Genomic DNA, 20,948 nt, shown 5'->3' with positions numbered 1-20,948 from the left:
TAAAGATCCTTTCCCAATCTGTTGGTGGCCTTTTTGTCTTATTGACGGTGTCTTTTGCCTTACAGAAGCTTTGCAATTTTGTGAGGTCCCATTTGTTGATTCTTGATCTTACAGCACAAGCCATTGCTGTTCTATTCAGGAATTTTTCCCCTGTGCCCATATCTTCAAGGCTTTTCCCTTCTTTCTCCTCTATAAGTTTCAGTGTCTCTGGTTTTATGTGGAGATGAAACAGGAATTTTAGGTCAATTCCTTTTCCTCAATCATCACAACTAAGCATGAGTACATCACTGTGGTATGAGCCTTGGGTCCTCTGAACATGGGATGCAGACTTCCTTAAAGGCCTGTTTCTATTCAGTGATGGAGCTGGGCTCAGGATGACAGGGGTCCTCTATTTCTCAAATCACCAAACAGGTTTTCTGTAGAGCCTGATGTTATAGTGAGAGCCACACCAGTGTCTTTTGAGGCCATCTCTGTAGCTCCACAGAGCTCATAGAAGAATCCAACATTGCCTTCCTGATAATTTTCTAAGGTGGTTGTGAAACACTTGTACAGATAGGGCCAAATCTTCCTGCTCCTCCAACTGACTTGTCACCTGAACTTGAACCTACCTTGAAGTACTTGGAAGCTTTGATAAAAACATCTTTCCCTGTCTCAAAATAGAAATGCAAATTTTTGAAAGCCCTGACGGCTTTTTAAATGAAAATTTCTGGAAAGCCCTGTCTTGTCAAAGCGAATTATCACTGTTGGAGGCGTCTCTACATTTATAAAGCAGTGCAGAATTTTACCATGTCTCTTAGACGCCCCCCCCATCTCTTTTAAAATTAGATGTGTATTCATGATTATTAGTTTAACATAAAGAGAACACTTTGAATTTCTGAGAAGAGCCTTTGAAATTTCAAAGTGTACTTCTTATGACCCTTCTACAAGAACATTCTGCACTTGGGCCATACTTGTTTTCCTTTATGCCCCTCTCATCCTGATTTTAAAAATAAATCATGAAAAAAATAAATTAGCACCTATCATTTCCTTAACACCTGGAACTTTACAATGCTGTGAACACTTTACAGCTCATTTTAGGATTGATTTCGATTAGGAAACAGTCTTTTTGCCAAAGGAAGGCAGCTGGATTAAGATAGGCTAGTTCTGACCACTTGAAAAACACCTTGTGGAAACTGGGGACAGATGCCGTTCAGTTGGTAGACTGCATGCCTAATGTACATGAAGCCCTGGGTTTGATCCCTAGCACCACCTGAAACCAAGCACAATGGTACACACCAGCAATTGCAGCCCAGCATGTCTCAAAATGCAACTAACCAACAGTCAACAAAATATAACCACAATAGAACACATTCCATTTTGAAGAATGAAGGATGGCTTATAGGAGAAGTGTTGTCAATCATTAGTGTCTCCTCCTGCCTCTCCTTATGTATTTGTTAAACAAAAATCACAAAAGACTGTTGTTTTGGACCAAACTCCTGTACAGACTAGGGATTGAAATGGAGTCATGCCTGCTGAAACTCTTTGACAACAAGGTAAAATCAAACTTTGTCTGACCTTTCAAGAAATTAGGATTTTGGGGACAAAAGCTAAACTTTTCAATCTTGCCAGATTCATTTGATGTTAAGGTCCCTTCCCACTTTGTCACCTGCAAACATAACTGAAAGTCACCCAATGGTAACACTTTAAAAACATTGTTCTGTCTCTTGGTGGTTAGTTTAAAAGATACAATCTGCTCCCTTCGCCTTTTGCTTGTGTAGCTTCACTTTCTTCTGTATGGTTCTATATGCAAAGCCAGGCTTCTCTGAGAAACGATCAGCTCTGTAGTACTTCGCCAAGAGAACACACCCAAAGGGGTCCAAACTGTGTACAGTACATACTTATACCTGTCAGCCATTATGGCCCTCAAGCCCATTAGACAGACCCAACAGACAAGTGCCTGGCAGATCCCAGCCTGATAGCCATGTGCTTTCTTCTCTTTTCTTTTTTTTCTTTTTTTCAAATTCACTTATCATTTTACAAATACCACTTTTTAAAAAACAGATTAATTTATTTATTTCATGTATGTAAACACACTGTCACTGTCTTCAGACACCAGAAGAGGCCATCGGATCCCTCTACAGACGGTTGTGAGTCACCATGTGGTTGCTGGGGATTGAACGAAGGACCTTTTAGAAGAGCTGTCAGTGCTCCTGAGCGATCTATTCAGCTCCTGTCATGTAGTTTCTTTTTTTGTTTTCTTTTTTAAAAAATTTTTTTATTAGATATTTTTTATTTACATTTCAAAAGTAATGCTATCCCGAAAGTTCCCTATACCCTCCCCCCACCCCACTCCTCTCCCCCACCTCTCCCACTTCTTGGCCCCTGTACTGGGGCATATAAAGTTTGCAAGACCAAGGGGCCTCTCTTCTCAGTGATGGCCGACTAGGCCATCTTCTGCTACATATGCAGCTAGAGACACAAGCTCTGGGGGGCACTGGTTAGTTTATATTGTTGTTCCACCTATAGGGTTGCAGACCCCTTCAGCTCTTTGGGTACTTTCTCTAGCTTCTCCATTGGGGGCCCTGTGTTCCATCCTATAGATGACTGTGAGCATCCACTTCTGTATTTGCCAGGCACTGGCATAGCCTCATACTTGACAGCTATATCAGGGTCCCTTCAGCAAAATCTTGCTGGCATATGTAATATTGTCTGGGTTTGGTGGCTGATTCCTTGTTAGCAAATTTCACTGATGTTTGAGTGGGAAAAAACTCCTGGCTGAGAATAGATTCTCTGGCCTGAGTAAAGACCTGACTAAGAGTCTATCTGTATCATTCACTTGGCCAGGGGACCACCCTTAGGAGGACAGGCTTATCTTAAGCCATGCTATAGAGATAGGTGCAATAATTAACCCTTTAATGAGATACTGTACTGTTCCTTCTCACACATCTCCACCCACTAGTGCAGTAGCCTACCGGGTCATAGCTATGTGGCTTTATAAGTCTATCTCCTTTTGCGAATTATTCAGAAAAGCATAGCCTCTCCTTTCCTCATACCTCTTCATTTTTTGACAAGAGACTTCCTTAGTTTTGTTTTATGTGTATGGGTGTTTTGCCTGCCTGTGTGGCTATGCAGTACGTATATGTACAACCCACAGAAGTCAGAAGAGAGCATCAATTCCTCCAGGTCTGGTGTTACAGATGGTTATGAACGTTCCTATTGGTGCTGGGTACCAAGCCCAGGCCCTTTTAAAGAGCAAGAGCTTTTCTCAATCATGAATCATCTCTCCGGTCCACATTCTAACTCTTTAAAGCATGCTCTCTTTCACATTTAAGTTTCCCCAGGTGAACTTCCTTCCTCCTCTTTCTAAAGTTTCCCTCCCTGCCATGTGGCTGCTCATGGGCCACAAGACTGACTTCTATGCCAGCTTAAATTGCATGGCATTCCCCTCCCCCTTCCTTCCCCAGGTCTCAGTTGTTGAGATTTACAACTTGCCTACCTCTCTTTAGACTCTGATAAAATTGGTTTTGAACTTCTGTTTGATTCCATTGTTAGATTTTTTAAAAAAAGTTCCTGAGACTAAGAACCTCAAGAGGGGACTCCAGTTCCACTGCAGCATTAGCTCTCCTCCACCTGGTCCTTTCACTAGGAGGAAGTTTCATGCCAGTAAGAAAGTAGATGAGGAAATCGTTTCACATGGAGTCAACTGATGACTTCCCAATGTCTCCGTTTCCTTGGATGGACCTACACCTACTGAGATTGGATTGAACTCACCGAAATGATGAGGGAGCTGGCTTCTCTCTGTCAGCTGCTGTTGCTAGGAGTTGTATAGCTCTCTAAAACCCTTTGGTATTCCCTCTTAAAATTATGTATACTGCTACTCTTACACTAATTCTGTCCTTATCCTTTGCTGATCCCTCGCTGACTGGCAATCTTGGCTCACCTCCCCAGCTTGCCCTTTGCTCACATTTTTCTTCTGTGAGTTCTTGGAGTGAGCATTCTTTCTTTTTGATTTTTATGGGCTGCAGAGTCTGACTCATGTCTCATTGATTGATCCCAGTTAGTAAAGCACTCCTCTTCACTTGGGTGTGTGTAGTAATAACCAAGCCCTTTGGCTGATATTAATCTCACAAGCTTAGAGATATAACACATACAAGAGAGAAGTACCCATGAAACCATCTGTAGTGATGTTCAGCAGGTGGGATCAGGCCTTTGGTGAGCAATTATGTACTTAGGGATGAAGTCTTTTATTTACTCTCTCTCTCTCTCTCTCTCTCTCTCAATTGAAGAGTTAAATCTAAAGAAGTTGATTATTTCTACAATGAGCCAATTTGCTTACAGATTGATTTTTAAATTAGCATTATGATATATATATATATATATATATATTTTTTTTTTTTTTACAATGAGCTTTATGAAGTCTACCTTACTCTTACTAAGAGCATTTCTAATTGCTCTACTATACAACTGTTACTGCTTGAAGCTTGTCCCTTTTGCCCCCAATATGTTGGGGTTCTATCTTCAGGTACTTCAAAGAGAACTCTATTAGGATGTGGTGGCCTTACAGAGATAATCAAGATGAAGTAATCATTAGCTTAGCTCTAATCTACTCTGACTGGTGTCTTTATAAAAACTAGAAATTTAAACAGAGCGATGACAAGATACCAATAAGAAAGTTCTGGACCAGAACTCAGCTCACAACTTCAGAAGAAGCCAATCTTGCCCCCATATTTATTTTGGATCCTACCCCCAGGTACTGTGAGGCAACATATTATTCCTGTTTAAGACATTCAATTTATGGTAGAAGACCTAGGACAGAAATCTTCTAAAGCTAAAGTTTAACTCGTCTAACATTAGGGGGGCCTTTTGTGCATCAGACCCAAGGATGGCTTGTGGATGATGAATCTAGAGCACGTGGTGTAGGTTAAGGTAATAGGTGGGCAAAGGGTCTCTGAGAACAGAGCAAGTAGGTGGGCTGCAAGTGAAACGATCTTTAGAGAAGGCCAATGAGTCAGAACTTGCTCATTCTAGGCTGATACTGTGATCAAGTGACTAAGGTGACGTAATCTCCTTTCCACCTGGTTGCCAAGTAAGATGGATATTTTGTGAATTCTTCCATCACCACCAGTAGGGTTTGCCAAGCCTGAGGCCATGTGAGCAAGTCCACTCCATTTCTTACATGTCATGGGAGGTTATTCTTTTTCACAGTCAAATGGAAAATAACAGTTATACAGGCATTTTGAAGACCCCTCCTCCCCCACTGGGATGTTGAGTTTCCTTCTTATCTTGGCAGTAAAGAGAAGAAAGCAGATTCACAATGAAGACCATACAGCCTGTCCTTCTTCAGCAAACATTTCCCAAGAACCTTCTCTGTCTCAGGATGGTTTGGTGCTAGGGCTGATGTATGACTGGCTAAAAGAACATACAATCCCTTACACTTAGACTCATTGTTTAAGGAGCAAGCTTAGGTCTGAGCTGCATAGCCAAGATGCTCATGTTCACAGAGCAGAGAAAGATGACATCTCAGTAATTTAAGTGGCAGGAGGCGGCAGGGGCAACCTAGAGGGAATCATTAGGAAAAGAGAGAGACTTGGGGGTCTGGAAAGACAAAGTCCCCCTGTCCCCTGAAATCCCTACTGTCATTTTTGTGTTAGCTCCTGTTCTCCTGACTACACGTTGCTATTGTTAACTGTGACAGGCTCTGAGTAGCAATGACTTTGTTATTCTTGCTAATTCTTCCTAAGCCCTTAGCTCCAAGCCTGGAGGAGAGCAAATCCTTATTTCGTGTTTTTCATTTGAAGAGTAAAGTTCATCCATTTATTACTAGATTGCTTTTGCTTCTTAGTATAAAGAAAATTAATGTTTAGAAGTGTTTCTCTGCTCAACAGCTATTTATCTTGAAATAAAGGCCAACTTTTCAGAACATGTTGCAATATGTATACTCTCAGGCATAAAGAATGGAGCCCTGAAGAATCTTGTAGATACTTGTATGGTTCATGAAATCCTCATAGTATTAGCTCATGCTTCAAGAGAGCCCAAAATGAGCCAATTCTCAGTGGAGAGCCTGGTTTGTAGGTGGGATGCAAACATGGAATATTAGTTTCTTGGCAGAGGTCTTCTACCCTGAGGAGACTCACTGAGGGATCTTCAGAACTCACCAGAAGACATTTGGAAGGCATCAGTGGTCCAATCCACACTCCCCCTTAGGTCTGTATTTCCCCCTGGGTTTCCTGGGGTTTCTGTCTTCTCTGCTTTGTTGTGCTCTGCCTCACCCATCTTTCCTTCTCCATCTTGCCTTTTCAAACAAACACATCTTGGCAATCTTAAGAACTTGCTTAATTTAGCCTTTTGCTGAAGGAATTCAGACTCTTAATCTTAACTTTCTATTTGAAAATTAGAGAAGTACAGAATGTCAGACTGGATGGAACCTCTGATAGACAGTTAAACCTTTAGCTTTAGAACGGAAGTTCATTACTCACTTGATATGTGAAAATGACCCTTAAAGATGATGGAAATTAAAAAATTAACCCTGCTAAACCAGAGAAAGTCAACAGTTGAACTTAAACATGTTCATTAGCCACAGGTGATTGTACTGGCTAGTTTTGTGTCAACTTGACACAGGCTGGAGTTATCACTGAGAAAGGAGCTTTAGCTGGGGAAGTGCTTCCATGAGATCCAGCTGTGGGGCATTTTCTCAATTAGTGATCAAAGTGGGAGGGCCTCTTGTGGGTGGTACCATTTCTTGGCTAGTAGTCTTGCTTTATAAGAAAGCAAGCTGAGCAAACCAGTAAAGAACATCCCTCCATAGCCTCTGCATCAGCTCCTGCTCCCTGACCTGCTTGAGTTCCAGTTCTGACTTCTTCAGTGATGAACAGCAATGTGGAAATGTAAGCTGAATAAACCCTTTCCTCCCCAACTGCTTCTTGGTCATGATATTTGTGCAGGAATAGAAACCCTGGCTAAGACAGTGATCTACACAGACATCCAGCCCTGCACTAGGTATGGAGATACTCCTGTCACTGAGGCCCTTTTTGTTTAACAGGGAAGAATAATATTTAAGCAACCAAAACATAAAGTAGGACAAAATCATAGGGTCCTAAGGAGAATGCCCCTGTGGGTAAAGAGCTGCAAAAGAGAAGAATTTAAAAAGGTGCTGATGTTGACACCATGGTACATGAGCCAGCAGTTCTTGGCAAAGTGAGAAAGATGTTTCAGGAAATGAAGAGCAAAGACCAGTACTTCAGGTTATGAGAGAGAGAGAGAGAGAGAGAGAGAGAGAGAGAGAGAGAGAGAGAGAGAGAGAGAGAGAGAGAAAGAGAGACTTGTTGGGAAAGAGGCATGTGGAAGGNAGAGAGAGAGAGAGAGAGAGACAGAGAGAGAGAGAGAGAAAGAGAGAGAGAGAGACACAGAGAGAGAGAGAGACAGAGAGAGAGACAGAGAGATACACAGAGAGAGAGAGAGAGACACAGAGAGAGACACAGAGAGAGAGAGACAGAAAGAGAGACACAGAGAAGAGAGAGACAGAGAGACAGAGAGACTGTATAACTGGCATGAGGAAATTATGGAGGCAGGACAAAAAAATGTGCACTTGGATCAATGAAAAGCCTCCGTGGGCGCTGGAGTCTTATACATAATATGAGAAGGAATTTGGGAACCGTAAGGTCATTTCTGTATTATGAAAATTCTGCTGGAGGAAGATGGGAGCTTGCTGAGCTTGAAGACCAGAACAAAGTTGGAGAAGTTCACATTCAACCTATAAACCCAGCCAGGTATGAGAGATTCAGGCTCTGTAGATCTGCAGGTAAGATGTCAAGAGTGTCTTAAAACCTTGCCCTGGACTATCAGAGCACCTGGGGAATGCACTCTGTAGCTGGACTTAGTTTCTTTGTGGGTTCTTTTGCTACCCCTTTCCACTCTTTTTCTTCTACCTTTCCAACCCCCTAACACTGGATAAAAGAGAAAAAAGGACAGAGAGGAAAGGAAAAAGATCCCAAATAAAGTCAGGAGTTGGAAAGGGGGTTATGATATTGTTAGGCTACTTCCTGCTGATTAATGGTGTCAAATTCCTTGCGGGAGAGTTTGATCTTTGCTGTTAGGATATCTAATTTCTTCTTGTTGTTCTTTGTGCATGACTAGTTAACAAACTGCGACCAACAGTGACCGGTGACCAATAACCGACACCAACCAACTAACCAACCACCCCCCCCCCCACCTAAGGACCATAACATTATATACTCTCTGAAAAGTTCCAAATGTCCCACAATCACAGAAACAATCTGTAGCTGGCAAAACCATGCCTCTGCTAGAGCACTAGGCAAATCATAGTCAGCTGCTGTGGACAATCTAAAACAGTCTACATCCCACACCTGGGATTGAAATGATATCATATTCTTATACTATTTCTGTGCTTTTTAAAGAAACCAAGATTGTCACAACAGCACTCTGCTTGTTTAAAGATTTCCTGAACTAATTGTTCACTAAGCTAACCTGCTTTGCTCACCATGAATCTTCTCAGCTTTCAAGCTTAGAGGAAACACATTGGATTGTCTCTGTCTCTGAGGATGCAATTTCTAATGAGATACTGTAAGACCTGATTTTAGATATAAAGGTGTACACAAGCTAGAGGACAGGGGCAAAACACACAAATCCCACATGTTAGGTGATATGGACTAATAAAGGCATGGGCCAAAATAAATGCAGAAAAGGGAGTTTAGAATTTATACTTGAGGGAAAAGTGAAACCTCAAAGAGCAGGTATTCTAACAAGCTTGATGTCCAAGGGTCATCACCTTCATGACTTTAGGTCAAGGCTTAAGCTGTCTAAAGGAGATCGAATGTGCTCCAGTTGCATTTACAGGAGATCTCTGAGCTCCTGTGGTGTCTTGGGATCCATTCACACTCTCTGCTGCAGACACTCAGACTGATCATGGCTGCTCGCTCTCTCTGCGTGGAGATGCTCTTGAATGCTTACAACATCTTACCACCCTCTTCTCCCCATGCAGCCTCAATTTGTTTAGGAAGAAGATAGGAAGTCCAGCTTAGCTGTTTCCTGTGTTCTCTAGCACATCTCCTGCTGCCAATTCAGCTTTCCAGATGGTTTGACTTACCAGGGTATAAGTAGGTCACCTGACTGGCCCAAGCCCACACAGTGAGTGATGGATTCAGCCAAAACATAATCCCAACATTGTTATTATTATTGCTTTAAGTTGCAGAGTTTCCAGACTACTAATCATTTCATTGAAGATTTATTCAAGGATCCTGGATGCAAGAGCTTTACATCTGGCTTGAGAAATCTATCTGAATGCACTTTCCTAGCAGAGAAGAAAAAAGAGGGAGACCATTCCCGCTTCCAGTGGCAAGACCACTTTGCATGTGACCTAAAGCTTCCCCAGTTGGAGACCTTTCAGTACAGCTTGATTAGGGATGTGGCCTTGTTCAGTTAAATGACTACCTCTCCTCCCATGCAGCTTCGCATCCTCATTGCCACTGTCCCAGGGCAATTTCACATTCACCAGCAAATTATTGTAATGTTAGGGGGTTTCTGGATAGAAATGTATCATGGATGAAATCGTGGGAGATTGTGTAAGGTTGAGGTTGGCATGCATTTAAAAATTTTATTTGTGGCTGTACCATTAGGCAAAGAACTTCAAGAGAACATATCCAACTTTGGCTCTTTAAACGTTTGATTTTGCATCTATCAATGCTATAGAACCCCGTCTTCAAATGAATGGCAACATAGGAGTGAACGACATCAAGCTTTCACAGAAGCTTGATTGGATCCAAAGTCATCTTCTCTGGCCTCCTCCACCATCTCCTTTTGTAGGGGGCTCTGCAGGTGTACTATAGGCAGCAAAATGATTGGCGAAGAGGTGAGAATAAAAACTTGGTTCAGTTTGACATAGACTGGCTCAAACTTCGGGAGTCTGATGCCAGGCTGTCTATTTCTGGAATGTTTAATTTAAACACTGTACAATTTCAGGCAACAATCATTCTAATTTCAGGTGCACAGTAGAGCTTAAAGTGAGACTACATATAAACTCCTTTATACATGAAGGTAGGTTTTATGACCATAAGGGAGCTGGGTGGGGGAGTGGGGGGGGCGTGTTCTGTAGCTAAAAGGCCTAGAATCTAGTGCGGTCTCCGTTCAAGATAGCATGCAGTTCAGCAAGCTATAAAGTACGTATTTCTTAAGGATGGATTCTATCAACTGAAAGATAAAGATAAAAGTCTAGGTAGGTAGAGTCCAGGAGAAACATTCTAGAGGGTTTGGATGATGTCTTCCTCTACAGGTGGCAAAAGGTCACAAGGTCAGCCACAGCATCCATTCCCAGCTTTCTAGGGGGAATGAAGGTATTTTATTTTCTCCATTGAGATGTTCCTTCAGGGTGAACATTGATAGGTTGTGTCTGCCAACAAAATATAAGCCAATTCAAGCAGAATGAAAGCATGTATAAATGCAGGTTTATTGAGGTGGGGGCAGCACTGATGACACAGGATCAGGTCAGGGAAGTACAGAAGGGGAGACAGAAGAGGTGGGGAGCAGAGAGAAAGCAAACATGTGGGGAAAGAGAGAGAGAGAGAGAGAGAGAGAGAGAGAGAGAGAGAGAGAGAGAGAACAATACATGTTCAAATGAGGTCAGAGGTTAAATCTCTTGGCATCCAAATGTAAGACCTGGAGAATCTTACATCTCCAGAATCCTTGTAAATGTCTAGATAACAATTCATCACTGAGAGAAGCTGGAGCAGGAACTAAAGCAAGGCAGGAAGCTGGAGGCAGGAAGTGAAGCAGAAGCCATGGCTTATTCCGCATGGCTTACTCAGCCTGCTTTCGTATATGACTCAGGACAACCAGGGGTGGTACCTTAGTGGTCTGGGACTTCCCATATTAATCACTAATTAATAAAAATGCCTCTTACAGACTTGCCTGCAGGAAATTTGATCGAGGCATTTTCTCAACTGAGGTTCCTTTCCCAAATGGCTCTAGTTTGTGTCAAGTTGACAAAAACTGAACCAGAACAACTACCCCTGCCAGTGAGCTCTTGATTACATTGAAAGCCTTGCAAATGAAGAAGGTGGGAGAGAAAACTTTGGAGACTCCCAAAATTAACCACAGGCCTTGATAGACATGTGCACACACAGGGACATACAATCTACACATACATTCCACAAACACATGATATGGCTACACACACATACATGGCTAACACACACAAACACAGAGACAAAGACAAAACCACTGAAAATTAGATGTTTGTGTTAATAGAAACATTTTTCCACTTCGGGAAAAAAATTTTATTCATTGATTAATATCATCTAATGCCAAATCTACAATCAGTGTCTTTAGGGTTATTGTTTGTGTTAGTTTCTTATTTTGAGAGAAGATCTCACTTTACAGTCTAAGGCTAGTCTGACTTCCAAATTCTCCTTCAATTATCAGGTATAAGAATTTCTGGCCCTAGACCCACTGGAGCTCCTGGGGCCTGGGACACCAACAAAAGACTACACATGGATGAACCCATGGTGCTGTCCACATATGTGGCAGAGGATGGCCTTGTTGGACATCTGTGGAAGGAGAGGTCCTTGGGCTTGAGGGTGTTTGACTTCCCAGTGTAGGGGAATGCCAGGGCGGGGACTGGGGGGAGCACCCTCATAGAGGCAGGGGAGGGGGGATGCGATAGAGGGTTTCTGAAGGAGAGACCTGAAAAGGGGGAAACACTTAAAATGTAAATAAAGAAAAAAATATATATTTTAAAAAGCATTTAAAAAAAAAGATTTTCTGGCCTTAGTGCCATACTGAGTTTCAACAACTTGCTTTACAAATTAAAAGAAAAAAATGAGATTATGATCTAATTACAACTTTCTTTACTTCCCTTTCCTCCCTCCAAACACTTCCACATACTTTTCCCCACTCTCTTTCAAGTTCATAGCCTCTTGCTTCACCAATTGTTATTATATGCATATGTATATATGCATGTATATTCCTAAGTATAACCTGTTCCATTCATGTAATACTACCTGCATAGATGCTTTCAGGGATGATCATTTGACACTAGACAATCAGTTGGTATACACAGTGAAGTGGACTGCCCTGTCTAGCCTCAGTAGAAGAGGCACCTAGTTCTACTACAACTTGATATGCCAAGATGGGCTTACATCCATGGGAGGCCTCCCTTCTCTAAAGAGAAAAGGGGTGGGGAGACTGGGAGGAGAGGAGGGAGGGGAAGCTCGATTGGGATGTAAAATAATACATTAATCAATGAAACAAATATTCTGTCTGGAATCATCTTTTTATAGCCATGTAGCTCCACGCAGTTTATACCTCTTGCTTAGCACAGTGTATCCACTTATAGAACAGGAATAATCATCTTTTCCAAGAACTTTGCAAGGTTAATAGAGCTCACGTGGCTTCTCCAGGCTGTGTATGATGAAAGTGTTGGCTGACAGGGAGGGTAATCCTGAGGCATGCTGAACAGATTCTATTTTATTTTTTCTTATAATAATTTTATTGATTATTTAGGGACGTCACATCATGAACACTGATCACGTTCACTTCCAAATCCTCCCAAGTTTGCCCCTCCACCTGAGAGACCCCTCCCCCACAAAAGAAAGCCAGAAGGGAGAGGAGAAGGTGGAGGAGAAAGAGGAGGAGGAGGAGAAAGAAGATGAGGAGGAGGAAGAAGAAGAAGAGGAGAAGGAGGAAAAACAAATTCAATTTGTGTTACTGCATACTCACTGGAGTATTGTCAAACTCTCAGTGGGCAGCCCTTTAAAGAAAACTGCATCCTTTCCTACCTGAACCTCCACCAAAAGCCATCAGTCATGGAGAACGTCTTACTTACGACAGGTTTGAAAAAGCTTTTTATTGATTCGTTGTGAGTTTTACATCATGTACCCCAGTCCCACTCATCTCCCCACCCCTTTGCATCCATCCTCTGTTCTTGCAACCTCCTCTCCCAAAGAAAATAAAATCAAAAACCAAAACAAAACAGAAAACCTCTCATCATGGAAACTGTAGTGTGTCACAGTGTGTGCCACAATATAGCCTTTTTGTCCATGAATCCTTACTTGCATAAATTCATTGTCATGAGTCACTGGTCTGGTTAGATGCCTCTGGCTTCTGTGACACCATCAATATTGAATCCTCCCTGGGACGCCTCCCTGTTGGCTGCTTTTGTTTTGAGTCATGGAGATCCTATAGCTTTGGATCAGAAGGACGGGCCACATGCTCCAACTGTTCATAGATGAGGTAGATTTTGGGGTGGGACAACTCAGATCCCTGGATCTGGGCCTGGGTGGTAACTGATGGTCAGCCCAGCAGCTCCCCTGTATCTGCATCACCAGGGCAAGCCCTGAGAAGCCCACTCAGTGTCACAGTGAGCCGGGAGCAAGATCAGCTCTCCTGGTCCCATGCCCTTGAGACCAGCTCATGGGCACTCATGCCAGCAGAATCCAGCCAGCTCCACTGTACTGCCTAGTGAAGGTGCAGGGACCACTCTCCCAAGTGCTGCGGCTTTTGAGGATCTGAGTCAGTCCTGCTCTCACACCCTCAGAGCTGGCTTACCCGTGCCTTTGCCACCAGTGCCAGTTCCACTGTGTTGCTCAGGTGAGGTACAGGGCCTATTTTCCTTAGTGCTACAGCTGGTAAAGGGCAAGGACATTCTGATGGCTGTGGGGCCAGCTCTCCTGACTACTTCAAGTCACAAGGGGAGCGGGAGGGCGTAACTCCTGTGACCACATCACCTCAGGGAAGATGAGTGGCAGGGCCAGATCTCCCATGCCCCAGCCACCAGGGGCAGCTCGCCTGTCCTACCCAGGCAAGGTACAGGGCCCATTCTCCTGAGTACTGCATGCAGCTGGTGAGATCCAGAGCCCATTCTTCACTCTTATGACCCTGGGGCCAGATCTCCTGACTGTCACAGGTGTCATGGGGTAAGGAGTGCTTTTCACAACTTTTAAGAGTTCTCCTCAATGGCTTTCTGTCTAGGCTGTTACTTTTTTGGGGGGAATAAGAGGGTATGGGGAGATAGGGGTTGTCACATAAGCCTATTTCCCTCTTTCTCAGCTGTGAGTCTGTGGTCATCAATACCACAGCAAAAGTAGTTTCCTTGTCCTTTACAGTCAGAAGGGGCACAGAGCACGGACTTCCACATGGCTGGTCTCTGGTATCAGCATGTGTCACAGACTTCAGCATGGTCTCTGGTGGCAGTACAGACTGTCACGGACATCATCATGACCCTCTGCCACAGGATGTGTGATGATCACCAACCATCCTAGCCTTTGGTGGCAACATAGGCTATGAACATCAACATGATTCCTGGCTGAAGGAGGACCACAGACCCAGATATAGTCCTTGTTAGCAGCGCGGACCCTGAACATCAACATGACTTCAGGCAGCAGCAGACTATGCACATGGCCTTTGTGGTACTTCACTCCACAGACCTCAACATGGCTCCTGGCTGCTGTAGGACCTGGGACACCCAAATGAACCTTGAGCTTCAACACTATGTGGGCAGTGGACCACAGATCACAAAGTGACTTCCAGGGGGAGCATGGACCATAGAGGTCTTTTGAGGAAGTCAAATCCAGAAAATGAACCATTTTTCATCTTGGCTATCTGGTCATTGCTCAGAACCAGGGCGATTGTACAGCGGGGCAGCATATTTGAGGTCTGAGTCTATGCAAGCTCCAGGCTGCACATCACTCTGTCTGCCCTACTCAGCGACATGTTCTCCTGTCCACTGCAGCCATCTCTCACACCTGTCATTGCTGTCATGTCTCTACCTCCATCTCTCTCCACTGAGTAGTCACCACTCAGTTCCTCTAGCTCTTTCCATCACATACTCATTTGCCGAAATGCCATCAGAAACTGCAGTGTATCTATCTATCTATCTATCTATCTATCTATCTATCCATATATATGTATATATATACACACACACATATATATACATATATATACACACACACACACATATATATATATATATATATATATATATATATATATATATAGCCTCAAGCAGATTTACATGCAAATACTCATTGCAATAAACTGTTGGTCTGGCTCAAGGTTTCTGGTTTCTGAAGCACCATAAATACATAACCACTACTGAGCCTAGGCTCACATACCCTGCTGTTGCATAGAGTCAGGCTGATGCTGTTGCTAGGCAGGGCATCTGGGGATAAACAAATTTTAAATAAATGACTACAAATTTGAGAGATAGGAAGTACTTTGTGAATATTGTCTTTAAAAGAGATCATGTGACTCTTCCTGGGTTTACCTGGTTTTCATTTCCACTGGGCCATTCTACTGGGACATGGTCTCTTCGGAGGACCAAGCATTATATAACAATAAAGGTCAGCTGAGCCTTAGAGATCGCTTGTTAGATGGGATGCGTCTGGATGCAGCTGAGTGTGTTATACACAGAAGTCAGGAAACATAAAAGATCAAATACAAATCAGGATGTCTAATGAACAAAAACCTGTCTTCAGACATACAGGGAGGAGCAGGTGGAAGGGGAATGGGGTTAACATACCCAGGAAAAGGCAAGAGGAGGAAGAGCTGCATGCTTGGAAATGTGTAATTCTGTATGAGGGTAGTGTCTAATTCTTATAAGGATAATGGTTTAGACACAGTTTCAAAGCAACACGGGTCCCAGCTCCTTCTACTCCTGGACATCACACTTTGTGACTCCTTAACTTTATTCTATGGACCAGGCACAAGGCCTTTGACAGAGAGAGGCAATCCAACACACACTGGACCTGCTGAGCACATTGGCAGGGGACTGACGATGCGTGTACCTTGTCCTTCAGTTATGATAAGCTTTAAGGTATAGCAGGGAGCAGCCAGACAGACCTGAGGGGAAACCACGTGGCTAAGCAATTTGACCCTGGAAGCTTCCCGTCTTTTTCTAGGCTAAAAGCTGAGGAGCTTTGAGTTGCGAGGAAAAACCCCACAGAACTGTAACTCCAATACCTAGGAATTCGACTGTTTTCCCCACATCTCTCTTCTCACTTCCACGTTCTAGGCTTTCACTGTTTCCCAAGCCAATAGCGTTCACCGTGGCAGTAATTTTGACTTAGGGTGGTGCTGGGGTTAGTGAAGGGCTTGACCCCAACCCTCAAGTGTGGACTTTGACTGATGGTGGGGACTTTTCTGCCCTGGTCGCCATCACACGGCTTCCAGCCAGGTCTCTTGGGTGGATGCTTCCTATGTAGCAGAGAGTGTGCTTCAAAGGGAGACACAATAAATTATGCCGGGGGCTCCCAACCCCAGCTGCCAAGGGCAGAGTCACAAGCGGCAGGCCTTGTTCTTGTAGAGGAATTCTGAGTCTCCCGGGTAAGGTTTCCTGTAAGTGTGGGTGTTCAGATGGCTTGTTTTGGTGATGTTTTTTGATACATGCAACTACTTCCAGAGGCTCAGAAATGACAGAGTCCTGCCAGGAAATCTTCACACTCGAGTAAATAATAGCACAAACGACGCCCGCAGCCCAGCAGTCGTTCTTTATGCTTGCATTCTCCAACGCCCTTTCCTCAGTCTCCAGTTCCAAGCTTGTTGAAGTTTCAGCAGAGAGGCGCTAGGCACAAAAATGTTCCAGAGTCGGCTTGGCTGAGGGCGGCCCGCCCATGCAAGGACAGGGAATTCCAAGATAAACAGGCCGCGTTATCGCTCCAGACTTCGTTGGCACAGAGTGCAGGTTTCCAGCCCAGAACATATTCTGTGTGGATAATGGACAAGCAGTTACTGCGTAAACACACGAGGAGCTTGCAGGTGCTGTGTTCCTCAGCGTTTGCCAACCAGATGTTCTTCTGTGGGGCTTGCCTTTTGGCCCCCTCTGTGCCTGGAGCTGAAGCGAAATGTCACTCTTTTTCTCTCTGTCGGTGAAATAAAGCAATGTTCTTATGGGAGATGCCCCAAAATAAGAATAAGCTCTAGTTTTCTCTTGCAAATGATTCATGTGTTTGTGTGTGTTGTCTTTCCTTCTCTAGTCTCTCTCTCCCTCCGTCCCTCCCTCCCTCTTTCCTTCCCCCTCCCTCCCTCCGTCCCTCCCTCCCTTCCTCCCTCCTTTTTTTTTTATTTCATGACACTTAGGGCAAGATGCTCCTATTAAATTAAGCATGTAAATTTTCCCTTTTGTGAAGGAACCACTCTAGACTTCTTGGAAAGTTTCAGAGGTGACTTTTGTTCTCCTGTGCTTTGGATTGGCTTGAGATGCAGCAGGTGTCCCACACAAGGTTTTAAAACAGGGTCAAAGGGTGAGCGCATGACAGCCATGTCTGGTCAGCAAGTTTTCTCTCTTTGTGGCTAAGCCTGAGATGCATCAGGGGTCAGTCAAGAGAAGGCTGTGTGCCTTACAGTGCGGGGAAGGCTGAAGGAGGCAGAGTCACGAATGGACTTGCGCTTAGAAACTGAAATGTCATCAGAAACGACTGTGAAGTTCTCTCTCATGTGTCATTAACCTAGAAAGGTTCAATCTGGCTTTCATGGAAGGAAGCTTGGCCTGAGCTCTTTGTCACTATGATCAGCACAAGGCAGCTGCAGCTGCCCTAGCTCTCGGCTTCTTCCTCAACTGACTACACAAGGAGGCAGCCTCCAAGCCTCCAAGAGGTTAAAGGTTGATCATAGAAAATAAAAAAAAAGTGGGGTTGGGGTTGGAGTGCAGAAGAGATCAAGCTGTACACTCAATTATGTAGTGCTTGGCAAAGCACTTGAGGGTTAAGACCTTATTTGTTATTTTATTTGATCCTGGCTAACAACACCTTTTGTGATTATAAATCGCCATAGTTTCTAAAATGCTACCTTTATTTAATACCAAGAGCAAAGTGTAGGAGGCAGGGAAATTAAGCTCTCTTTGCTGGTAAGTTCTGTGGGTCTTAGTGAGTTTATGTAACAGACCCAATCATTTGCCAATCAGTTGCAAAGACAATCTGACTTGAAACTCTTAAGACCAATTCCAAAGCAGTTCCCAGAAGCTCAAGGGTTTGATGGACTGGGAGCCACTGTTGATGTTTTATGGACGAGATCACCAAACATGGATTAATTAACTAGCTGCAGTATTTTGGCGTGGAATGTGTCAAATTTTGTGAAGTCCATTATTTTGCATGCAAGACAATGGCGGGCCATCACACATTGGAGGTGCACTTGAATTTCCCATCTATTGATGGTGGTGCCTCTCACTGCCTAGTGATTCCCTTTGGAAGAAATTTATCTGTTCTCCTTCTCAAAGAGAGCTGTATGAACAGGCTTCAAAGGTTGACTCTAGATTGGCATGGAAGAGGATGCTCCTGGAATTAGTTCTGACACATGCAGAAGGACACCTACTATTCATCAGTGTTCATCGGGGCATGGGTATCAGTTACAGGAGATGTAACAGCTCTGGTGGGAAGATGTGGTGTGTGTCGGAGAAGGTGCAGAGGCAGCTCTCCTGGGCATTCTGTTGTTTAGGGCTGGGCTCCTGCTCCCCAGAGTACCCTGTAGTATGCATTTATTCATGCTACATCCTTACATGCTATTTCTTCTCACAACTTCCCTGAAAGCTCTTACACAGCTGTTTTTGTTACAGTTATCAATTAACTGTATCAGGGGTATCACACAGCCTCAGACATTGAGCTTGCTTTCATTTTTATTTTATTTTATTTCGAGAGGCCGGTGAATATGTGCATGAAGGTAGAAGACATATGCCTGGTGTTGCTCCACCCCAGGGGAAACACCATCCATCTACTCATAGCTTAGCTCAACCTGGACTGTTATGGTTTTTCATTTTCCAAGCAGAGTGAGACAGCTGTTTGTTGTATACAGGCTTGCAGTTGTGTGTTTTGTTTACATTTTTTTCTAGGCCTGGTTGGATAAAGGCACTCCCATTGTTCAGTGAATGGAGTCTGGACTCCTTGGCAGAGCTGCCCAGATTGTCCTGTGGGTGCCTTGCTTTGTAGTAAGGTTGGTTCAGGTGTCTGCCCAAGCACATTGTTCTCACGTGCTCATACCAACTCCTCCTGCCTGAGTCCTCCTGCACCCCTGGTCCTCTGCAGGGCATTCCTTCATGTCAGCAAGAGACACTTTTGATTTTCTTTGTCCTGCAAGCTACAACTCCTACTTGATAGACCAATAAAATTGCTAATATCCCCTTAAAAATTAAATCCCTTTCCCCTACGTACCCCTGGAAAATTTTATAGCATTTTGATGATATAAAAATTATCATGGTGGCCTCATTTAATTGAAATTACCGAAAGCACCTACATGGTGGGTTTTAAGGTCAAAGGCTGGATTCTAAACATTTTGGTGTTCTCAGAATCTAGGAAAATACTTAGTACAGATCAAATGATTAAATACTCATTGGATCCGCAACTCGGAGAGAAATGGAAGTGGTATGACTATCACACATTGCTTTATTTTTGGAAAAATGTGAGATGGTTTATGAACAGTTCAAAATCAGTAGATATTTGTAGTCGATCCAAGGATGCTCTCCCAGATGGCTGCCTGCCTGGCTCAATACCTCACATATACTAGAGAGTCAGTAAAGTTTTGTTTGAATTATAGACATGCTTGAACAAAGGCTCTCATCATTTCTGCCAAAGGTGTGGGTGGATCTTGAACTCACTTAGCTGTGGTAGCCATCTTCGCTGACATACCTTGCCCCACACATTCCTTTTCTTTGTCCCTTCTAATCTTAAGAACTACGGATGCTCTTCCATACCTCTACATTATAAAGTTATGGACCAGGGAAGCCTGAAAACGTTGTCAAATATGGGACCACACAACGTCTTACTGGCTATTTTTAAGCATGACCTGTCTTCCTTGGATTTCTGGCATCCAAGATCATTAAAAATAGATAGCATTTTAGAACATTTAAAACACCTGATTATACTGAACCATCACCACTGGTTTTATTTTCTCTTCCTGTGGTTCTCTGAGGTTGAGCAGAGAAACCTCAAGGTCACTTTCAATATCAAGCTGTCTTTCAGCCCAGGGCCCACGCTCCCTATTTGTAGGTTATTTGATTCTTTTACTCCCGGAGGGAGCAAGCCTCCTGCAATTTCCTTGACAAAGATGGCTTGCAAACTTGTACCTTATACTCAAGATAGAGGAGAGTAATAGAACCTCAAGTGGAGTAGACTATTCTGCAAGATAGTTGACCCACTAATGAAGCATTTTGTGACTCAAACCTCTTTATACTGCTATTTCACTATTAAGTGATCACGGGGTGGGGACAGGGCAGCAGCCTGTCCTCGGACCCTAATATTGTCTGCCTCTCCTAATGTGCCTGGGAGCAGAATGAACATCCCAGCTCATCCCAGCACCGATGCGCTCAAACCTCGCACCTTATTTCCTATTGCCTCGCCCACTTTGATTTCTGGCTGCTCACATTGCCGTCAACAGTGGGTATCCTTTCTAGACAGGAAGTCTTTGAGGCAGACGTTTGTCTTTTGCTCTTCTCCGCCCCAAGGCTCACTATAACGTGCAGTACATGTCTGTTGAATAAATACAGCCTTTCTCAAAAGGATAACAGATTCCCCGAATGCTAGCAATGCCAATCATCGGAGCATGTTGCTGGTTTTTTTTTTTTTTTTTTATTCTGCCTAAGTTCTGCGCACACTAGCTACAGCCTGGCTTTCCATTTTCTCCTGGTTGGAGTACTCTAAGTATGCTTGTCACAATAATGAAAATGTTGTCTGGCTGGGTCATTGATCAAATCTCAAGGAGTGAAGAAACAAGTCTCCGAAGGCCTGACTCTGCTTTCGAAGGCACCAGGCCTGAGGAAGCTGCTGGTGTGATGTCCGTTGGGACAGGCTGGCGAGTGCCTGACAAGCTGCTGGAGCAGGCACTTTCAGTTTTCCTCTGCAACAGTGTCTGAAATCGATACTCCATCACAGCGTGTGTGGGGGTGGCAAGCAGTCTCTCTCTGCTGTCTCTGACATTTCAGGAGCCTTGATGCTGTTTGGAGGCTGTTCCGCCTCAGTTCTGCAGTGGGTAGG

Source organism: Mus caroli, chromosome 7 (genome assembly GCF_900094665.2).
Source record: "Mus caroli chromosome 7, CAROLI_EIJ_v1.1, whole genome shotgun sequence".
NCBI classification, from domain to species: Eukaryota; Metazoa; Chordata; class Mammalia; order Rodentia; family Muridae; genus Mus; species Mus caroli.
Note: the sequence above shows the minus strand (reverse complement) of the source record.